The sequence below is a fragment of the Camellia sinensis genome, chromosome 8 (assembly GCF_055761805.1).
Source record: "Camellia sinensis isolate YWXY chromosome 8, ASM5576180v1, whole genome shotgun sequence".
NCBI lineage: Eukaryota > Viridiplantae > Streptophyta > Magnoliopsida > Ericales > Theaceae > Camellia > Camellia sinensis.
Genome location: NC_138968.1, coordinates 14,065,829 through 14,088,833, shown reverse-complemented (window position 1 = coordinate 14,088,833; position 23,005 = coordinate 14,065,829). Strand labels below are relative to the sequence as shown.

General features: G+C 33.4%; 1 long non-coding RNA gene and 1 pseudogene across 1 annotated transcript; one reads left to right on the top strand and one right to left on the bottom strand.

Moving 5' to 3' along the window:
- Positions 1-991: 991 nt before the first annotated feature.
- LOC145796827 (uncharacterized) lies at positions 992-4,018 on the top strand. Its single transcript, XR_014337382.1, has 2 exons — positions 992-1,575; positions 3,753-4,018. It is a non-coding gene; the product is annotated as an uncharacterized LOC145796827 (long non-coding RNA).
- A 385-nt stretch (positions 4,019-4,403) lies between these two features.
- On the bottom strand, positions 4,404-5,027 carry LOC145797562 (rust resistance kinase Lr10 pseudogene; annotated as a pseudogene).
- Between the last annotated feature and the right edge of the window lie 17,978 nt (positions 5,028-23,005).

The following is a 23,005-nucleotide window of genomic DNA, read 5'->3' as shown; positions in this document are numbered from 1 at the left end:
AGTCCACTTCTAAATATTGACATACCCATTTGTTACTTTCGATATCAATATACTCTGGTATATCAATGAGAATAAAAATGACATGCATATTAGCTGATTTATAATATGTATGTTCATGGGCAATTCATGATTCGATTCACAACCAATACGATTGATTCATAGTTGATACAGCTGATTTAAATACTATAAAACTCGATCATGATTTTTCAAAGAATCAGCTCAATACCAATTATTTACAGGCAGGGTCTACAAAAAGCAGCTCAAACACTGAGAGCTAATAGCATGGAAAACACAAATGTTAAATGGACACCAAGAAAAGACAATCCAATTTACCTAATCCAAAGCAATCAACCACTCAGAATCGCAAAATTAGTTTTGGTTAATTTGTTGGGAAACATGTATGATCTGTGTATTAATGAAATCGTAAACTAAATCTGTAAATCACAACATTGTTCAACTGGCGGTTCGGTCGTACTTTAATTTCGAATTAAAGTTGTAGAAAAATCATTTATTGTGTTTGGTTACAATTTTCTGAATTTAATTTTCTAGAAATTGAGTTTTTTGAATTCAGAAAATTAAAACCAAACATAGTGAATGATTTTTCGGCAACTTTAGTGAATATTTTTTTTTTATATATTTTTAGTAAATATTTTTAGATGTACCTTACTTAGATATATTTAAAAAGTAAAATATTTATAAAAAAAATATTTTAAAAAATCAATAAATACACAAGAATACAAAAAATTTACTGAATTTTTTGTTTTGTTTTGTATTTTTGTTATTTAATGAATTTTTTAAAGATTTTTTTTACAAATATTATAATTTTTAAGTGTAATTATATTAAATGTATCTAAAAATAAAAAAAAATACTTAAAAATTAAAATATTAAAAAATTTAATAAAAACAAAAAAATATAAAAAATAATTTTTTTTTTTTAATTTCAGTGAATCTTGAGTTTCAAAACCAACCAAGCTGATTATTTTCCAACACAACCACAATCCAACACCGACCACATCTCTCTCTCTCTCTCTCTCTCTCGACTCCAATTGCTCTCAACCCCTTTTACCTCCGTTTTCCTTTGATTTTAATGTGAGCAAGAGCCAAGAGATTAATAGAAGAATCAGAAAACAGAGTCGTGTGGATGAAACTATCAAAATTGTGGATAAAATATTTCTTTAAATTTAAATTATTTTAGAAGATGAAATCCCCATTTTAGAGGCAACACAACCCATCTCTGTTTTCTTGCTAAGTTCAGTTGAGAGTAGTGGTTCTGCTTTTACAAACTAGGCTAGAGCAGAAAGAAAAAAAAAGGCAGTTTTTTTTTTCTATTTGTGTGTGTGTGTGTGTGTGTGGGTGTGGAAGAATGTGGGTTTTGATCACTGGAGTTTTAAAGAAAGAGAGTGAAAATGGTGCTTTTAAACCGACCATTTCCTACCATTCTTTCTTCTCAGTCTAGCGCAGTGACTCGCGATCTACAATCGCAGAAAAGGGGGTTGGACTTGCAGCGACGAGGGTCATGAAAGAGGGTAGGTGGTTCACGGTGGTCGGCGGAGGAGTGACGGTGAGGGTGTAGAGGTCAGTTCTCCAATCACCCCTTCCTTTTTTTTTTTTTTTTTTTTTCTTCACAATTCATTTCTAAGGATTTTGTGTAGACCAAATATTACTGTTAAAATAACTATAATTTTACATTAATTTTTTTTAGAACTATTAGATAAGAAATGAAAATCTTTTATTACATGAATAGAATGGAGAGGATCAAATTGGAGAGTATGATTATACAAAATATTGTTTAATTAGTTAAAATTGTTTAATTTGCACCGATTTACTTGCCAATTGCGAGTTAATTTGATATTAATTTCAAATTTATAATCTGTCTATGAAATCGTTCCCTTCTACTAGTGCTGTCCGCGATGCGGGTCGGTCGGTTTGAGAATAAAATTATAAATTAAACCGTGAATGATAGATTGACAAATAATCAATTCATGGTTTGGGCAGTTTGGAGCGTTTTCAATTTGCTAGTTTATGGAAGAATATTTTTAAACAATTATCAACTAATTGCATAATATATAACACTAAGTTGAATAATACATTTCATATACATAATACAAACTAATTTTACATATATTTTTCATAAATAAAACTACTAATTTGTAACAAATTTCACATAAATCTCTCTCACACTCATTTTTACTTTGATGTGTTATTAGAGATTCAAAAAATGTATGTATTAATAATAACAGAGTAGTTTTGAAGGCGAATATAAGTTTCAAAATTTAATTCGCAGTTAGTAGATAAATCAATGAGAATTGCACAGTTTTAGCGGATTAGGTAGTATTTTGCACAGTCCTATCCTCTACCATAGTTAATACACATATACATAATATATATTTATTTATTTCCAATGTAATATAAAATTAAAAATAAATGTGAGTGATATTTGAGATGTAGAATTTGTTGCAAATTAGTGCTCTATGTATGCAAAATATTATGCAAAATAGTGTTATATATTATATGCATACATTTGATAATTGTTTAAAATTATTCTTCAATTAACTAACAAGTACAACTGCCTAAATTGCGATTTGATTATTGATAATAAATTTGTCACCATCCACAATTTAGTTATAATTTTATCATCAAATTATACAACACTACACCGCAAAGAGTATTGCTATAATAATTATTTTTTTGGACGTTTTTTAAACTCACTAGTGTTGTTTTAAAAATTCAAATAATTATTCTCTTAAATATTTGAGTACGGGTTATTATTGAAAAAAATCATATTAGTAGAGTGATTGGGATGGAATTGTTAAAACTTTAATTCCAAAATAATTTACACTTTTTAAAACTAAAAAAAATATTTTTCATTTAAATAAATTTAATTTTCTTTTTTCATTATCCTAAAAACTAATAAATAAATATTTTTTTAAAAAAAAATATTCTAAAGCATTAGGAGTGTTGGAGAGTCGAGTATGGACACAGTGCAAGAAGAAAAAAAGTGAAAGCAGCTAATTATTGTAGAATTAAGAACTAAGTTTTAAAAATAAAAATAAAAATAAAAAATAAAAAAAGAAGAAGAAGAAATAGCTGTTCAAACAGATTTGAGATAGAGAGTTGGAAGTTGACTTACAAGTCAACTACCTAAAAATTTCTAAGGATTAATGAGATTAAAAAGAAAACTTAGTTCTTAATTCAACTTCCAACTTAGTTTCTAAGAAGAAGAAGAAATAGCTAATTTACACTTTTTAAAACTAAAAAAAATATTTTTCATTTAAATAAATTTAATTTTCTTTTTTCATTATCCTAAAAACTAATAAATAAATATTTTTTTTAAAAAAAATATTCTAAAGCATTAGGAGTGTTGGAGAGTCGAGTATGGACACAGTGCAAGAAGAAAAAAAGTGAAAGCAGCTAATTATTGTAGAATTAAGAACTAAGTTTTAAAAATAAAAATAAAAATAAAAAATAAAAAAAGAAGAAGAAGAAATAGCTGTTCAAACAGATTTGAGATAGAGAGTTGGAAGTTGACTTACAAGTCAACTACCTAAAAATTTCTAAGGATTAATGAGATTAAAAAGAAAAAAATGCAACAAAATATTTTCCTAATTGTTATCATCCTACAAAATGTTGATCTTTTAAAAGATTTTTTTTTATGGAAAATTCATCTTTATTTTTTCCAACTTACTTTTTTGGTTTAAGGTGAAAGCTTTTGTTTGTCTTATATTTTTACTACACATTCAAAATTACTGTAGGGGGCTTTTTATAGAAGTGGAGGGTTGAAGTTGAAAATTGGAGTAAAAAGCCAAATCATGCTTCACCTAGGCCCATGCTTGAGGTCTGAGGTCTAATCCAAAGTTTTAAAGGTATATCATATATGTTATATTTTTTGTTAGGGTTTTTATTGTACACTGGTTAAGTTCAGATGTTCAAAATTCTGTAATTTTTATTCCATGTAGTGGGTTTGATCTCCTTCCCTCTATGAACGTAACCATATTGCCGAATCACGTTTAAATTATAATTTGTGTATTTAATTTATTTTTCTTTATTGTAAATGCCATAACTTACAATTAAAAAATTTAGGTGTTATTGTACAGTCTCAAAGAAAATTTCTAAACAATGACAAATGAATCCAAATTTTTTTATTAAAAAAAAAAAATTATACTTGCATAGCTCCAATCAAGCTAGTTTTAACTAGGAAAATCTTTCAAGAAAAATTGAAATGCAATCCAAAGGAAGCTATCCAATAATGAAATTTGTAAGTTTTCGTACAAAAATTAAATCTAATGATGCATATATAGTTTCCCCATCATGTGTTTAATAAGGCTGCCTCAATAATACATAAGCAATAGAGGATGCCAACAATTATAATTTACTTAAATATAAAGCATTTGATATGAAACCATTTAAGGTTCACTTACATTCAAAGTGATGGAATTTCTGCATTCACTTGATGGCATAGGCAAATCTGTAGGATTTGTGTCAATTTTATGATCTTCAGTTGGCATCTCTTGTGGGCATAGAAAAGGTTTGGGAGGCATATGCAATTGTTCAACATTCCCTTCAAGCATTTCTACAACTTCGTTCATCAAGGGACGGTCACTAGGCTTCCTTTGTATGCACCACAAAGCCACTATTATCATCTTCTTCACCATCACCCCTTCGTCCTCATTAGTCTCTCCCATTTCCATGTCCCTTCCTTCTTTGAATTGATCATAAATACAAGAAGAAAAGTAAATTTGGCTTGCATGATTAGCAAAGGCATTCAAATTCCTCCTCCTACCAATCATTTCCATCAACAACATTCCAAAGCTATAAACATCAGGTTTATATGAAACGCCTCCAATGTTTTTGTAGAATAACTCTGGAGCCATATAACCCATTGTCCCCCTTGCTGCAGTCAAAGTCACAATGCTATTATCAGTTGAATACAATTTTGCAAGCCCAAAGTCGGAAACTTTTGGAGTGAAATTCTTATCAAGAAGAATGTTGTGAGGCTTGATATCAAAATGCAAAAATTTGCATGTCATAACCCCGATGTAAATATTCAATCCTGCGAGCCACTCCTAGAGAAATCTTGTACACTTGCTTACAACTCAATGGTATATATCCTTCTTGAGAAAATATATACTTTTTCAGAGACCCATTTGGCATGAAGTCATATATAAGAGCTCGCTTAGATCTCTCTGCACAATATCCAATTAGTTGAATCACATTAACATGATGAATCATTTCTATGGTAGCAACTTCATTGATAAATTCTTATCCATTGGCTTTGGGCTTGCCCAATACTTTTATTGTTACAAGATGACCACTTCTAAGCTTTCCTTTATAGACAGAACCATAGCCTCCTTCTTCCAACTTGTCCTTGAAACCTTTGGCCATCTTTTTAATGTCTAAGTAAGAGTAGCTAATTGGCATGAGGTGATTTTGACTTCACAGATAGCCGTCAATGTTATCAAACATCGATAAATGCCTTCTCTTAAACTTACGAATTAAAAATACAAACGCACATAAGGCAAATAGAATTCTTGTCAAAAAGATTCCTTCTGTATATAAAAATCATAAGACGACAAATTAAAAATCTTTTGTTTGTCTTGCCATTGTTAGAATTTGGAAGTATTTACCTTAGTGGTGGACAAATATTGGGTCAGGTTCAAACTCAGTCGAGTTTAAGTTAAGAAATGTATAGAAAACTCTTGTGCCCAAGTCCAACCTATTCTGACTTTGGACCTAGAAGTCTCATCCAAAATCCAACTCTAAAATAGTATTACAATCCCAAGCCCACCAAACAAGCCCATAGATTAAATAAAAACTAATATTATAAAACTCAGAATTAGTAATTTTATATCCACAAAAACTAAATATCAAGCCATATATATCCTAGGTATAAATTTAGATAAATAAATTTTCTATAAGTATATACATATTAATAGGTAATATTATGATAAAAAGGTGTGTACTATATGTTAGACTTATTTATTTTGATGATTTATTTAATTATGTTTTTTATTTTGATGATTTATTTAATTATGTTTTAATTTATTTAAAAGAGAAAAATAGAATTCAAAATTTATTTAATTATATTTTAATCAAAATTTATTTTGATGATTTATTTGAAAGAGAAAAATAAAATCAAAATTTATATTGTCCCATTATTTCTCACCTAAACCTTTATCCTAAATGTTGTTAGAATGTATTTAATATTTGATTAAATCAGGAGTTTAAATAGTCCAAAACAAAGGTTCAAACAGCCTAGCACAACAGCAGGCCAAAAGGTTCAAAAGGTTCAAGTGGAAGATATTCAAATTAGTAATGATGGAAGTACAACGGTTATGAACGGCTATAAAGGTTCAAAAGGCCAAAAGGTTTAAAAGGTTCAAGTGGAAGATATTTAAATTTATAAAGATAGAGTGGAAGATATTCAAATTGGTAATGATGAAAGTACAATGGCTATAAATGACTATAAATTCAAATGACTACAACGGTTATAAACGACTATAAATTCAAATAAATATAACGGCTATAAACGGCTATAATTTTCATTATATATACCAAAGCTTCTAATGTAAACAAGTGACAAAAAAATCAGAAAATATTCTTTGATCTATAATCACTCGCATCTATTCTCTGAAATTATATACTGAGCCTTATGGCATTAAGCTCATCTTTCCTGTGTGAGATTTACAAAAAAATCAAAATTTCATTTTATATATCTATCTTTGAGAGATATTATTGTATGCTTTATTTGAAAGCAAAAATACCATTTCATCTTGTAAAAGTGTTGCAAACATTGTGTTCTTGAAATCTGGAGAGTAATTGTGAATCACTTAGATTTGCAAGGGTTTGGGCTTGTGAAGTCTATGCAAAATCCGTGGAGGATTGCTTCATTTGTAAAGAGGTTACTAGCACCCCTGTGAAGCTAGAAGATAGTGAAAAATCTCAAGTGAAGCTTGAGGAGTGGATGTAGGCTTGGTTGAAGCCGAACCACTATAAATCTATTTGCCTCATCTTCCCTAATCTCTTTACTTTCCTACTACTGTTATAGCTATCTAATATTCATGTGTTAATCATTTGATTTACCCTATATATTATTTATATATTCATTGTTATTTTGCTTGATCATTTACTGCTAAGTTCATCATTGTGCTTGTTAATAATTTGTTGTACTAGTAGTTAATTTTATTGGGGCATTATTAATTTTAATTTGTAGAAACCTAATTCACCCCCCTCTTAGGTTGTTTTTTGGGTAACAATTGGTATCAGAGCCTGAGGCTCTTGCTTAGATTTAACAATCTTGAATTTTTGATCTATAGCAACCATGTATTCTACTTACTCTGCTGTAGGACAAGCTAGCAATAGGCCATCTCTCTTTGATGGTAGTAATTACATTCATTGGAAAGAAAAAATGACTTTGTATCTTCAAGCTACCAATTATGCTTTGTGGTTCATTATCGCTAAAGGTCCTAAAATCCCTACCAAGGTAGTAGACCATATCAATGTGCCTAAACTTGAGGATGAATTTGATGAGCGTGATTATAAACTCCTTCAAGATAATGCTAAAGCCAAGCTTATTATTGTGTGTGGACTAGATGCAAGTGAGTATAATAGAATTTCTGGGTGTATTACTGCTAAAGAGATTTGGGATAAACTTGAAATCATCTATGAAAGAACTAGCCAAATAAAAGAGTCTCGGATTGACATGCTTATTCATGATTATAAACTCTTTACTATGGAATCATTTGAATCCATTTCTGAGATGTTTTATAAATTTACCAATATTATTAATGCTCTAAAAACTCTTGGTAAATCTTATACTAATGATGAGCTTGTAACAAAAATACTTAAGTCTTTGCCAAATGAATAGGAAGCTAAGGCTACAGTTATCCAAGAAGCAAAAGACCTGACAAAATTAGGAATTGAAGAACTTCTAGGCTCACTCATGGCTCATGAACTTTCAATGATGGATGGTAGCAAAAAGGAAGCCATTTGGGGAGAAAATGATGGAGTAGCCAACATGTGTCTCATGGCCCTTAGAGAAGAAGAATCCACTCAAGATGAGGTAATTTCTAATTATGTAGAACTTGAAAGTACTTTCAATGAATTACATGACATATTTAGAAACGTCTATGTTAAGAATTCTAAATTAAAGAAATTAGTTACTTCTCTTTCAAATGATATGGGTGTTTTAAAAATGGAAAATGATATTTTGAAAAATGACTTTACGTCTATTGCCAATGAGAAAAACATTTTGAAAAACAATGTTGAGGATTTAAACAAAACTCTTGAAAATTTTGTAAAAGGAAAAGCAAATCTCAACAAGCTTCTTGGAAATAAAATATGTGTTTTTGACAAAGTAGATATTGGTTTTGATCCTCATAAACCTTTTATGAGATTAAATATTCTTGAGACTAATCCCCATGGACCCAAGAATGTATGGGTACCAAGAGAGAAATCAAGATATTTTGTAGGTGAAATCTCAAAGAACACCAAGGACTTCGAGAGGAAATGCACAACAAAAGTGTTCAATCTAAAGAGCAAAATCAGCTCCTACAAGAAGGAGAATGATGAAATGAAAATTACCAAGATGAACAATAGAAGTAATGTATGGGTGAAGATTCCAAAGAGGTAAATGTAGGTATAACTCCTAACACACCTTTAAGCTTAAAGTTCTATATTCTTTAAGGTGTGATTTGTGTACAATAGGTTATGTCTAATCATTACTTCCATGTAACCTAATTGTACTAAGTTTGCTAAGTCATGTTCTGCTAGTTTCTTTCAAACATTCATTGAACTCAAAAATGAGAATTATATTATTTTGATGAATGCCTATTAGAATATGAATGATTCATGTATTCATTAACATTTTATATCATGTCATCCATTGCTATGAAAAGGAGATAAGAAGTGATAAATATTTTTTGTGAGCATACTTTTCACATCTTATGTATGACTTCATATTAATATGTTAATTTCTTTTTGAGTCATATCTTTGTAGAATCAATTTTGATATCATAGCATGTTTTTGAGATGTATACTATATATATTTTGAATTGTATATTTATGATCTCAAGAATATGCTCAATATTCAAATTTCATACTTATATGCTTTACATTGAAATATTTGAATGAGTTATGAAATTCGTTGATTATGATCCGTCAACAATATCTAAATGAAAAGAAGTATCATACGTTTGTAGAGACATTGCTTCTATCCTATTGAATATCTTTTTAATATGGATCATATTGGCATACATCTCATGAAATGCTTTTGATTGATAAATTGTTGAATTAATTATTTATAGCATTCATGTTGTGTTCCACATTTAGTAAAATATTTTATCACACTTGAGTATGTGGATTAAATTGATGAAAATGCCTCTTGATAATGTTATGTGATTAAATGAGATTGTTGCATCATTTTTTAATAAAATAAAAAGCATAACACTATTTTCTTATGCATATTATGTTATGTGCTACAACTTGAAAATTCTGAAAAATAGCATTCCAAACTCTTGTTTGATCATTGAATTATTTTTCACCTTTTGAGTTTGTGATAAGAAGTGATTTGTGCTGTATTTTTATTGACTAATAGTGATTGTTCTATGAATGCTATATTTACACAAAAATCATATTAGAAAAGGGTAACACCAACTCAGGAGGAGAAATCATTTTGTTAACATACTTGTTAAACCCTTTTGAGATGAACTCATGAAAGAAAATTGAAGATTGAAAAGCTTCTAACTCATGAACCAAAGGTATGCCTCCTACACTCTTTTAAGCTTTTGAGGTAAAAATTCTATTTTATATCCTTTGAGCTAATACTATTATTACTTTGATATGAAAACGATTGATTATGTTTCACATGATTTGCAATGTATACTCTGTGATAATACTCTTACCTAAGAATCATGTTTATGCTTAAATGTATGCTATATATTGAAATTCATGATTTTTCTTGGCATATAGATTGCTATACCTTGAACATGCTTTATTTTTTAGCATTACATTAGCGCCATGAGATTATATTGAGTTTAACCTATTATGAGCAATATTTGGTATTCTACATAATGCTTAAGTTATGATCGTTAAATCTTCTAGATTGCATATTGGTATCCTTGATAGATTGCATGTTGGTATCATTTTGGCAACCTATTTGATATTATTGAGGAAAACATTTCAGTTATGAACTTTCATTTATCATATCTCCTATTGATTTTGTCAAATGAAACAATGGGAAGAATTTAAACTAGATTATTTTTTTAAAAAAAAAAATCCCCTCAGATTCTATTCTATTTTTGATATTAAGCTTAATTTCTTTTATTTTTATTTTTTTTCACATTATTATTTTTTGTTTGGGCTTAATTTTCGTATTTTTTTCTGCTTTTTCATTTCATTTTTCAGTACTTAAACATAAAAAAAAAAAAAATCAAAATACAAAAAAAAAAACACCTTTCATTTTTTTACGGCCATACGCCGATCAAACTAAACATATTTAAAAAAAAAAACAAAAAACAAAAAACAAAACAAAACAACCCTTCATTTTTTTTTTCGGCGACACGCCGACCTCACTTTCTCGCCTCTTCCACTGCTCTCTTCTTCTTTTTATCACCTTGGGCGGAGCTTGACGTCCCTGCCCCCGTGCTTTCGTCGAGAGCGACGATTCCCCGCTGACTATCAAAGGCCAAGAACGACGTTGCTCCAAATCGGGCCATGGAGGTGGTCTTCCGTTTAAGCTCTTTATTTTCGGCCTTCAGTGCGCCTATTTCTGCTCGCGCATCCTTGTACATGCGCTGACGCAGAGAGAGTTGGGCGTTGACCTGATGGAGCTCACTCGTCCTGTTCTGCAATCGAAGAACCAATTTTGTGACTGCAGTCACCGTCTCCATACAGGACGTCAGTGTGAAATGATTGGCTTCAATGTCTGATTGAGCTGCCATGATTTGCTCAATCGACATCATATGAAGGTTAGGCAGAGGAATGACAGGAAGAGTAGGAATAGGGGCACTCGGTCCAGCAGAGCTTATGGGATCGTTCAAGTCTAGAAATAGAGTGAGGGGACAGGAAGAGGCAGCCATGGTTTAGAAGCGAGAGGTATGAAAGAAATGAGTTGCAGAGCAATAGAAGCGAACAGACTGAGGTTTGGCCTCCTCCGTTCAGTTTTTTTGTCTCTCGATGAGGAAGACGACACAGACGAGGGTGGTGAAGACGAGATAGAAGATAATGGTGAAGAAGAAAATGAAAGAGTGTGTGATTTAGAAGAAGGCTGAAGAGAAGAAGACAAGGAGGGTGAGATAGCCGAGGTGAGCGGCAATCGAAGAGAGCGGCTTTTGTCGACCAATGAAGCAAAAGCCAGGCCGCGTGGAAACCGCGTTTTGCGAAAAACAAGAGCGACGCGAGAGAGTTGTATATGTAATATATATTTGTTGATTGACCGTTGATTGATATATATATATATATATTTTTGATGTCAATTATCACTATCATTTTCCTCATCCTCCTCCAGATTCTGACCCATGATTTCCTTTTGATAATGTCACAAGAGGAGAAATTATATGATGTTATGTATTATAGTATTATTTTCAAATTCTGGTATTATTTGAAAACTAATCTGATGATTATATACTTATAATTTGATATCTTAGTCTCATATCATGTCTCCAATTAAAGCTTATTTATTACACACTTGATAACCTATGTATTTAGAAATGAATTCAGGGAGCATGACTTGAGGGGAAGCCTTTCTTACTCCTAAATCAAATTAAAACATCATTGTGTGCCATCATAAAAAATGGGAAGATTGTTAGACTTATTTATTTTGATGATTTATTTAATTATGTTTTTTATTTTGATGATTTATTTAATTATGTTTTAATTTATTTGAAAGAAAAAAATAGAATCCAAAATTTATTTTGATAATTTATTTAATTACATTTTAATCAAAATTTATTTTGATGATTTATTTGAAAAAGAAAAATAGAATCAAAATTTATTTTGATGATTTATTTGAAAGAGAAAAATAGAATCAAAATTTATTTTGTCCCATTATTTCTCGCCTAAACCTTTATCCTAAATGTTGTTAGAATGTATTTAATATTTGATTAAATCAGGAGTTCAAACAGCCCAAAACAAAGGTTCAAACAGCCTAGCACAGCAGCAGGCCAAAAGGTTCAAAAAGTTCAAGTGGAAGATATTCAAATTAGTAATGATGGAAGCACAATGGCTATAAACGACTATAAAGGTTCAAAAGGCCAAAAGATTTAAAAGGTTCAAATGGAAGATATTTAAATTTGTAATGATGGAGTGGAAGATATTCAAATTGGTAATGATGAAAGTTCAATGACTATAAACGACTATAAATTCAAATGACTACAACAGCTATAAACGACTATAAATTCAAATAAATATAACGGCTATAAACGACTATAATTTTCATTGTATATACCAAAGCTTCTAATGTAAACAAGTGACAAAAAAATCAGAAAATATTCTTTGATCTATAATCACTCACATCTATTCTCTGAAATTATATACTGAGCCTTATAGCGTTAAGCACATCTTTCCTGTGTGAGATTTACAGAAAAATCAAAATTTCATTTTATATATCTATCTTTGAGAGATATTTATTGTAAGCTTTATTTGAAAGCAAAAATACAATTTCATCTTGTAAAAGTGTTGCAAACACTGTGTTCTTGAAATCTGGAGAGTGATTGTGAATCGCCTAAGATTTGCAAGAGTTTGGGCTTGTGAAGTCTATGTAAAATCCGTGGAGGATTGCTCCATTTGTAAAGAGGTTGCTAGCACCCCTGTGAAGCTAGAAGATAGTGGAAAATCTCAAGTGAAGCTTGAGGAGTGGATGTAGGCTTGGTTGAAGCCGAATCACTATAAATCTGTTTGTCTCCTCTTCCCTAATATCTTTACTTTTTTACTACTGTTATAGCTATCTAATATTCATGTGTTAATCATTTGATTTACCCTATATGCTAGTTATATATTCATTGTTATTTTGTTTGATCATTTACTGCTAAGTTCATCATTGTGCTTGTTAATAATTTGTTGTACTAGTAGTTAATTTTATTGGGGTATTATTAATTTTAATTTGTAGAAACTTAATTCACCCCCCTCTTAGGTTGCTTTTTGGGTAACACTATAAATATTCACAAATGTCATAACTCAATTCTATGGTTGTTATAATTATAAAAAAAAAAAAATTAAAAAGAGAGAAAGAAAAAGCAAAGAATTATAACCAAACACCATATAAGATATAACTAAAAAGTTTTTGGATCATAATTAAAAAAATATTATAACTAATATTATAATAAGTCATAACTAATATCACAATATGTATAATCAAGTTATATAATTAAATCATAATTAATACCATAATAGGTCGTAATCAAATATTATAAATATCGTAATTAGGGGCATATGGCATATATCATTTCTCATACTATATGTTAACAATTGGGTCAAATTAGGCCACAAGAAACATTCCTAAATCCAACCCATTTAATAAGCAGGCTTAAAAAGTCATCCTAACCCAACTTTGTGAGCTCAAACATCAATGATAGGCTTGACAATCCGTGAGGTTGGTGCCCAACCCTGATCCACGTCAAAATCAATTGGCAAAATAACTTTTTTCAGTTAAAAAGGGGAGTAATTTACCTATGATTTTGAACTCGGTACCCCAATTAGGATCTATAAGAAAAATTAAACAAAAATCAGCACACATGCATAAAAATTACAAATAAGTTAGACTAAAATCCAGAAACGAATAAGGAACTCACATTGGCAATCCCAGGGATTCCACCCTGGAACTTGAACTTGAAAAACACACCGCCTTAAAACTAACCATAATGAAATACTCAATTAGTCTTAATTATCAAAGTGATCAAAAGCGTCATGATAGGAATGACAAAAGTAACTGAATGAGATCCAACAATTTGAACATTGGTATGATAAAATTGCATCGCAACATATAAGAGCTTTAGAAATTAAGGTAGCGTTTGGTAGAGTTTTGTAAATGTGATTTGAGAGTATGAGTTGTATTTTGAGTTTGTGTGTTGTGGAGTTATGATTTGAGTGTAGAAAATTTGTTTGGTAAAGAGTTTTGAAAATAGTTTTGGAAAAGAGGTTTGATTTGAGTGGGGAATTATTGATGTGACATTTGATATGTGATACAAAAATTTACAACTCATAACTAAACATACAATTCAAAATTATTTTAAAGCACATAAAAAATTAAAAAAAATTTCAGAAAATATTTTTTCCGATTATATAAATCAATTGCAAAAAAAAAAAAAAAAAAAAAAATTACTGTTCCGGACAGCCGGCCGGACGACCGGCCGGACGTCCCCTTAGCAAAAATTTTGAAAAAAAAAACAGAGCAAAAGAGCGGCTGAGACAGATTTGGTACAGAGCTCTCAGCAGAGCTTTTGAAAGGTGATTACAAAATCCTAAACAAACATCATACTGAAACACAGGTGTAGAATCACGTTTCAAAAGCACAACCAAACACAGCCTAATATTTTTAATCCTTAAAAGTAAAAATTTTATTGTAAAAAATTAATTCTTGTTATCGCGAGAATAATTGTTAAAATGTTCCTCTTAAAAGTCAAAAACGGAGTTTTTAAAGACAAAATTTTGAAAATGAATAAGGAACTTTTATTGTTTTCTTCCAAACAACTTTTGAATTAAATAGTATGCGATTGCTCACTACAATAAATAAAGATTTTAAAGATTCAAATATAAAGGTAAAAGTACTTGTTCAGGAAGAAATATTTTTGTTGTCAGAAGTGTCATTATTATATTCTTTGCAACAAAATTTGAACATTAGTATTACCATTTTACAACCAAAATTTGTCTCTAAATTTTTTTTGGGATTAAATTACTTTGTTACTAAAATGCATTTATTAGCGACATTTATAATGTTTTTTGTTAGTAAAAGCCATGTTTTTGACTTTTCAAAACATATTTTTAACGACTGTTATCACAACGATATGAATTGGTTCCTAAATATTTTTTGCAACGAAAATTTCACTCTCTTATAGTTTGTAATGACTTTGAAACAAATATGAATGGAGAAGGGAGAATACTTACAGTAGTAGTCATGAATCAACCTATCTGCATTTTTTGAAAGAAATAAATAGTGTTAGAGACAAATGCATTACTATTTCGTGGAATGTAGATAATAGGTCTTATCAATTGTATCTATTTTCAATGCAGTGTTGACACATAATGTGATAGATTAAAAGTGATATAAAAATGTGACAAATCTAACATTATTTGTGTTTGATTCATTGAAATGAAAGTGAAATAAAATGATTATTTTACTAGAATTTTATTTTCAGATAAGCAAAACAATTAAGGGGTGAAAAACAGAACATGAGTACCCATCAAGAAAAGAAAAACAAAAACAAAAAAATAGAACAAGAGACTGATAGAAGCTTGTGAAAATTGACTACTACGACATAAAAGGTCAAACCCAAAGCCTGATTTCTCCTTTAATTTTACAAGCTAGTGTTCCATTTGGCTTCTTGTTTTTCAATTTGTACAACAAGAATTTTTTACTTTCAAAATGATCTTGCGGATTAACTGCATACCATATTTTTTTTTTAATTTAAAAAAACAATCCCCAATGTATATTCCAGGGTAATTACACTCTCATAGTTTCACTTTGTTTTTGGGGCTGGACTATCCTTTTGTCTAGATACTATTTGGATTTGTGAGACCTGTCACAGGTTCTATTTCGATAATTTAAACCACCTATTTTTTAAGGTCATGTATATCATCTACAAAAAAAAAAAAAAAAAGAAGAAAAAAAAAAGAAAAGAAAAACAATTCAATCCGATAACCCTAACTTGTTTAATTTATTGTGTTTGTCAGAAAAAATAAATAAATAAATAAAAATAAAATAAAAAATAGATAGTCTATTTTTAAAAATATACTTATCGTCTATTTTTTCGAGACATTTCAATAAATTGAACAAATTGTAATTATTAGATTTTTTTGTGTGTGTGTGTGTGCGTGGTGTGTGTGGATCATATACACCTAGATAGTCGCATAGTTAAATCCCAACAGTAATGAGAAGCCAATGCAGGCCCAGGCCTAGTAGCATTCAGGCATCTGTCAGATAGAGACTCAGCCATGTGGGAGACAAAGATCCTGCAAAGTTATTGAACCCACACATCAGGCATTAAATGAGGCTGTCATGGTATTAAATGCAACAAGACCTCTCACGCCGGAGCAGGAAAGACCACCATGACCGATGGCAACTACACTATAGACTTTCGGCCAACAAGACAGCTCGAATAGACTAGGAAATAATGAGTGAGGGGTATAAGGAAGCTTCTGAAGTACGCTTGGTAATAACCAATTCAAAAAAATCTGTCTGTTTCTCTTCTCTAAGTGACTATTCAGACTACATTCCCATCTAACTTGATCATCGGAGGGTCTACGGGAAGAAAACCCCCCATTTCAGAACCTTCCCAGTGGACTTGCTGCAGGTTTAGCTTGAAGGACGAAGGTCAACCAATCTGGGGAGCGCTGGTGTCAGTCTAACCAATCTCTTGCCAACTAAGTTGCATTATCAGTTGGCACCGTCTATGGGAACCGCTCTAGTTGACAGTTGTGTTCATTGTCACTGGAGGAAGTTCCATCTTCACCTATCTTCTACGTCGGAGTGGATGGTTACGACGAGATCCACGACTTCACAACACAATACTGTAACCCTCAAGCTGAGTCCTCCAACCCAAACAATCCATTTCCATATTTCACAGAACTCACTAACAGCATCAACCGACTAGCCGAACAAAACCAAGCCTTGATTAACGTTTCACTCTAGCGCGACTTACCTGTCCTTTCTCCTCCTCCACCACCACAAGACATTCCTCCAAACCAAGAACAAGCCCACATTCACCATGCCTTCCAACCACATGTGTCCCAAGGGCCATTTCTCCCATCTTTCGCACCACAAGCTCGGCAGTCAAATCTTGAAGGTCTGCGCACCCTTCCTCCGAGCTCGCAGTTTCACCAAAAGGAACCCCCACTCTTCCATAATCACATTTCATAACACCGCGCTACTATCCACAAGGGACAAGCTAGTAGTGTTCTTTCTCCACTTCATGCCAGAGGGGACAATGTTCCCATTTGGAATGAAGAACAACGAGCAATGAAGCTCCAGCTTCAAGGGATCATGCAGAACATACAGAACAAGCCTTTCTCCACCGCTAACTCCCTCTTTACTGCTTCCATTAGGGATAAACCTTTACCTCCTAAGTTCAAAATGCCTTCGATCAACACCTTCGACGGTACAACTGATCCGGTCAACCACGTGGAAGTGTACAAGACGCTCAGGATCCTCCATGCTTTTCCTGATGAGATCATGTGTCGTTCTTTTCTCGTTACGCTAAAGGGATCAACACGACTCTGGTTTAGTCCACTCCAGCCGGACTCTGTCACTTCTTTTAACTATCTCAGCCAATCTTTCTTGAGCCATTTCATTGGCGCTCAACGTCAACGACACCCAGCGTCTCAGTTGCTAAATATTCGATAAACGGAAGGGGAGTCACTGTACAGCTCTGTCACTTGCTTCAATACAGAGGCCTTACAAGTTGAGGAGACTGATGACAAGGTCATTTTAATAGTTTTGGCTGGTTTGCGTCCATCGGATTTCCTCTTTTCTCTCTCCAAAAATCCTCTGACCACCATGGACATCCTCCTCACCAAAGCCCAAAAATACATGAACGCCGAAGATTCTTTGGTAGCTCGCCAAGACGCTATATCTAAGCCTACACAATCCAAAGAAAAGAGAAAAGAACCCAAACCAAGACACTTCCAGTACACTCACCTATCTCCCCAATATTCTAACCGGTCCTCACGCTCCGACCGCCCTATCCATTTCCGTCTGCCTGGTCGTTTCGAGCGATATACGCCTCTTAACTCACCCATAGAGCAAGTCTTACACCAAATCTAGCGTGACTATAACCTAAAATGATCACAACCCTCATGATCCCCTTCCGTCTGGCGGGACCAATCTAGATACTGTCGTTTCCATCGTGAACATGGCCATAACACTAAGGAGTGTGTCAATCATAAGGACCAGGTTGAGCAACTAATCCGTCAGGAATGTTTGAACCGATTCACTACAACTCGTCCACACCAAAGAGCCATGACCGATCCCCCAAGACAGAATGACAGACGTACTCTCCCTAGGCGACCCGACCAACTTTGGCGAAATGATGATGGGGCCCAACAACAACCCCAAGCCCAAGCAGGCCTGCACCCCCACTGGAAGAAATTAGGGTCATTGTAGATGGACTCGCTTGTGGCAGACCATCTCGATCAGCACAGCAAGCCGAGCTCCGAAGGATCAAGCAATGGTTGGATAAAGAGGTGGCGACGATCAACTGACCCCACAAGCAACACAAACAATGGTTAGAGCCAATCACCTCCACGGATACAGACTACACGGGAGTCTGATACCCTCATGATGACCCTCTAGTCATTTCCTCTCTTCTCTCAAACTACAAAGTCAGACGTGTACTTGTTGATAATGGCAGCTCATCCAATATTATCTTTCTCAATGCTTTCAGACAACTCAAAATTGGGAAAGAAAAGTTGTCACTCCTGCAGACCCCCTTAGCTGGTTTTATAGGAGATGGGGTGACCTCTATAGGATCCATCGACCTCCCAATCACTATTGAGGAGCACCTGAGACAGACTACAAAGATCCTCACCTTCCTGGTCGTTGATTCTCCCTTCGCTTATAATATTATACTTGGGCATATGGCTCTCAATGTCTTCCAAGCTGTGACGTCTACGTACCATCTAGTAGTAAAATTTTCGACTAACCATGGGATCGGCACTGTGAGAGGCGAGCAAACTGTAGCCACAAAATGTTATGTTGCCTCGTTGAAGGAGTTGAAATTAAAGGAGGCAATGATCATTGAGGGCCTCGATGTTAAAGACGAAGAGGAATTAATTCGGGGGGAACTAGTAGAAGAATTAGTCGAAGTACCTATTTACCCCTCTAGCCCAACGAAGACAGCTAAGCCCTCAAGCCAAGGCTAACCTTATAGCTCTCCTCACTAAGCACAAGGACGTCTTCGTCTGGACTCATACAGACATACCAGGCATCGACCTTTTGTTATTTCCCATCGCCTCAGCACCGAGCCCAATTTTGACCAGTCTGCCAAAAACAGGGCATTTTCCACCTAGAGCGCAACAACCTCATCACTGAGGAAATGGATAAATTATTGAAGGCCAAGTTTATCCAAAATGTGGAATATCCCAAACGGTTATCCAATGTGGTCTTGGTCCGCAAAAATAATGGCAAATGGAGACTCTGCGTTGACTATTCTGACCTCAATTGGGCATGTCCATAGGACTGTTATCCACTTCCCAGAATAGATCTACTGGTTGATGCAACGGCAGGCCATTAAATGCTTAGTTTTATGGATGCTTTCTCGAGCTACAACCAAATCCTTATGCACCGTTCAAACCAAGAACATACTTCTTTCATCACCAACTAAGGGACTTACCATTATCGTGTGATGCTGTTCGACCTAAAGAACGCAGGGGCCACATACCAACGACTGGTTAATGCCATGTTCAAAGCTCAAATAGGTAAGAATATAGAGGTTTACGTTAACGATATGCTCGTTAAAAGTAAGCTTGCTTCATATCACTTATCAAACCTGTGGGAGACTTTCCATGCCTTGCACAAATACAAAATGAAGCTCAACCCAGAGAAATGTGCCTTTGGCATTGGGTTTGGCAAATTCTTAGGCTTCATGGTTAGCCATAGGGGAATTGAGGCCAATCTAGAGAAGATCAAGGCCTTAATAGAAATGCAGTCTCCTGGAACGGTAAAAAAGGTTCAACGACTCACTGGTAGAGTAGCTGCCCTCAATCAGTTTATTTCAAGGGCAACCGACAAGTGTTTCTCATTCTTCAAAGTGCTTAGGAAAGCCTTTACTTGGACCGTCGAATGCGAGGAGGCATTCTGGCAGCTAAAAAAGTGCATGACTAACTCTTTTCTCCTCTCTCAAGAAATCCCAGGAGAGCCACTCTTTCTTTGCTTAGCTGTTTCCAACACCACGGTCAGTGCCACCCTTATCTGCGAAGAAGACTCAGTTTAATGCCCGGTTTACTACATTAGCCGAGCGCTTAAGAGGGCAGAACAAAACTATCCCTTGTTGGAAAAGATGGCATTTGCTCTGGTTATCGCCTCCAGACAGCTCCGACCGTATTTTCAAGCCCATTCCATCATGGTTCTCATGGACTAACCTTTGAAAAAAGTTATGCAACAACCAGAGTCATCTAGCAGGCTTATGCATTGGTCTGTTGAATTAAGCCAATACGAAATCTCTTACAAACCTCATACGGCTATCAAAGGCCAATTCGTCGTAGATTTCATCCTTGAGTTCACCACTCTCACCCCGGACGTACCTCCCCCATTAGCCCACCTTACTTCTGAAGAGGTTGACTCCCACTCTTGGACTCTAAGCGTCAATGGCTCTTCCAGAAAAGAAGGAAGTGGAGCAGAGCTTGATGGTCCCGCCACACTCCCTTCTTTCTTGGCTAAGCTTGAGGCCACAACAACATCTACTACTATTTGAAATTCGGTAGATTTCTTGAACTGTGCCACAGCCGCAGTATAGAGATCGAGATAGGCTGCCCCTTCAGATGCCATCACCCTGATGGGTCGTTTCACATACCAAAAATAAACACTAAACTATACCAAATTCCTTATAATAACGACTAGTTCAGGTATTGATCCATAAGGACAAACGAGAAATTAAACTAATTTAATTTTTAAATTCCTAAATTAATTTTGATGAAAGAGAACGTTATTCATAACCTAATGATAATTAAATTGAACAAAGCGAATAAACTAGCAATTATAATTAAAGATAAAGTTACTGGTTTTGGAAAAAACCTAGGGTAATGAATTCACCACTAGTTACATAAATAAGGCTTTAATTTGAGACTCAATTATGTTACGGTTCGAACTAAATAATACTTCGCAACTACAAGCTTGAAGCATTGATCGAGAGAATTAACACGTTCAATGTATAAGTACGAACCATCTCAAGTAGTACAAGTCGTTCACTCTAAACTAGGATAGCAACACAACTCGTCCCTCATAGTATGGCTCGTCTCATACATTGAACATGAAATAACAGAAACCATTGCATGGGAAGCATTCAACAATCACAAAAAGAATAATACTTGAAGAAATAATGAAAAATTATATTTGAAAACTTCTTGAGAACCATATAATTGTTAAAACCATTACATAAAAGAAAACCTATTTACTTGGCTTTCATCAAAACCCTAGAAATAGGAGCCTAGCCACTCATGGAAGCTTGGGAAGAAGTAAAAGAAGAAAAAGGCTCCATGAAAATTGCCCTTGAAGCTTGAGAAATCTCTTTCCAAACCCTAGCCCCTCATTTTCTCTAAAATATTTTCGAACCCTAATTACAGCCTCTTTTCTTCTTTTTATTCCTAGCAGAACAGGCTTGAATTTATGCGCATGCAACCCTAGGTGGGCCGCTCGAGCGACCATGTTGGCTGCTCGAGCATTAGTGGGTCGCATATGCGGTGGAGCCTGGCCGTATGTGAAGTGAGGTGGCAGGCCGGGAATTTTCACTACTCACATAAAGAATCTGCTTTTATGCCACTTTTTGCTTGAATTTGTGTATTGCCTGCCAAATCTATACAAGTGCACAACAAAAATCATCTCCACCAAAGAAACAAAATTCAAAGACTATAAATGTAACTTAAGCGGCCTCAATGTGGTACCTTTCGGCCTACATCACATCTCCCAACTTACATTTTGCTAGTCTTCGTGCAAAACAATAGAAAGAAGAAAAATAAAATACTCTAAACCACTTTCATAAAGATCACGATTGCATTTAGCATATGTAATAAGCCTTTAAACCACAAAGTTACCCAAAGTGGACGAGTATAGTCTCGTGAGGGTTTCCAGAAATAATGCCCACAAACATTAACATAATCACATCTACCTAACAACAATAAGTAATCACACTACTCAAACTATCAATTAACTTACATGCCAATTACTGTGTGATATTATGACATGATGAGTCATTGAAAGCACAGTGGACAAGCATGAAAGAATCTATTGAGCAAAAACCACAATTCAGTTATTACAAAAGTTAAGTCCCTTGTATTTACGAATGCTAGTAAACACATCATCAGCGCCCTTGGTGTAAAGTGCAGTCCTCATAACTAGTTAACTGTCTACTATAATAGCATAGTGTAACTCATAATAACACCCAACATATACAGAAAAACTAAGGTAGTGTTTGGTAGAGTTTTAGAATTATGATTTGAGAATAGAGTTTTATTTTGAGTTTGTGAGTTTTGAAATTATAATTTAAAAAGAGAAAATTTGTTTGGTTATGAGTTTTGAAAAGAGTTTTGAATTTTTGATGTGACATATAAAATGAGAAAAATTATTTGGTTATGAGTTTTGAAATTAATTCAAAAACTTATGACTCATAACTAAGCACACAACTCAAATTCAAAAAAATAATTTGTCATTTTGGTCTAAAAACATAATTTCTATATTTAAAAAATATCAAAAACAAATATTTTTTTTTCTTCCAAATAACAGGTGGTGATTGGCAATTGAAAAAAAAAAAAGAAAAAGAGGTTGTTTCGGACGACCGGCCGAACATCCGAAGGATGTCTGGACGGATGACCGGATAAATCAAAAATTCAAAAATTGTCTGTTTTACCAAACATGTTTTCAAATTGTATTTTGAAATTGATTTGGAATCATGATTTGAAAACTTAAACCAAACATAGCATTGGAATGTAGAGGTGGAATTAATTTAGAAAACTCTACCAAACACAGCCTAAACTTTTGCAACTAGGATTCTCAAATTTATTTATTTATTTATTTATATTTTAGACTGTGCAATGTCCTAATCCATTAAGTTTTCTAATCAACCCATGTAGCAAGCATTAGGCCAAT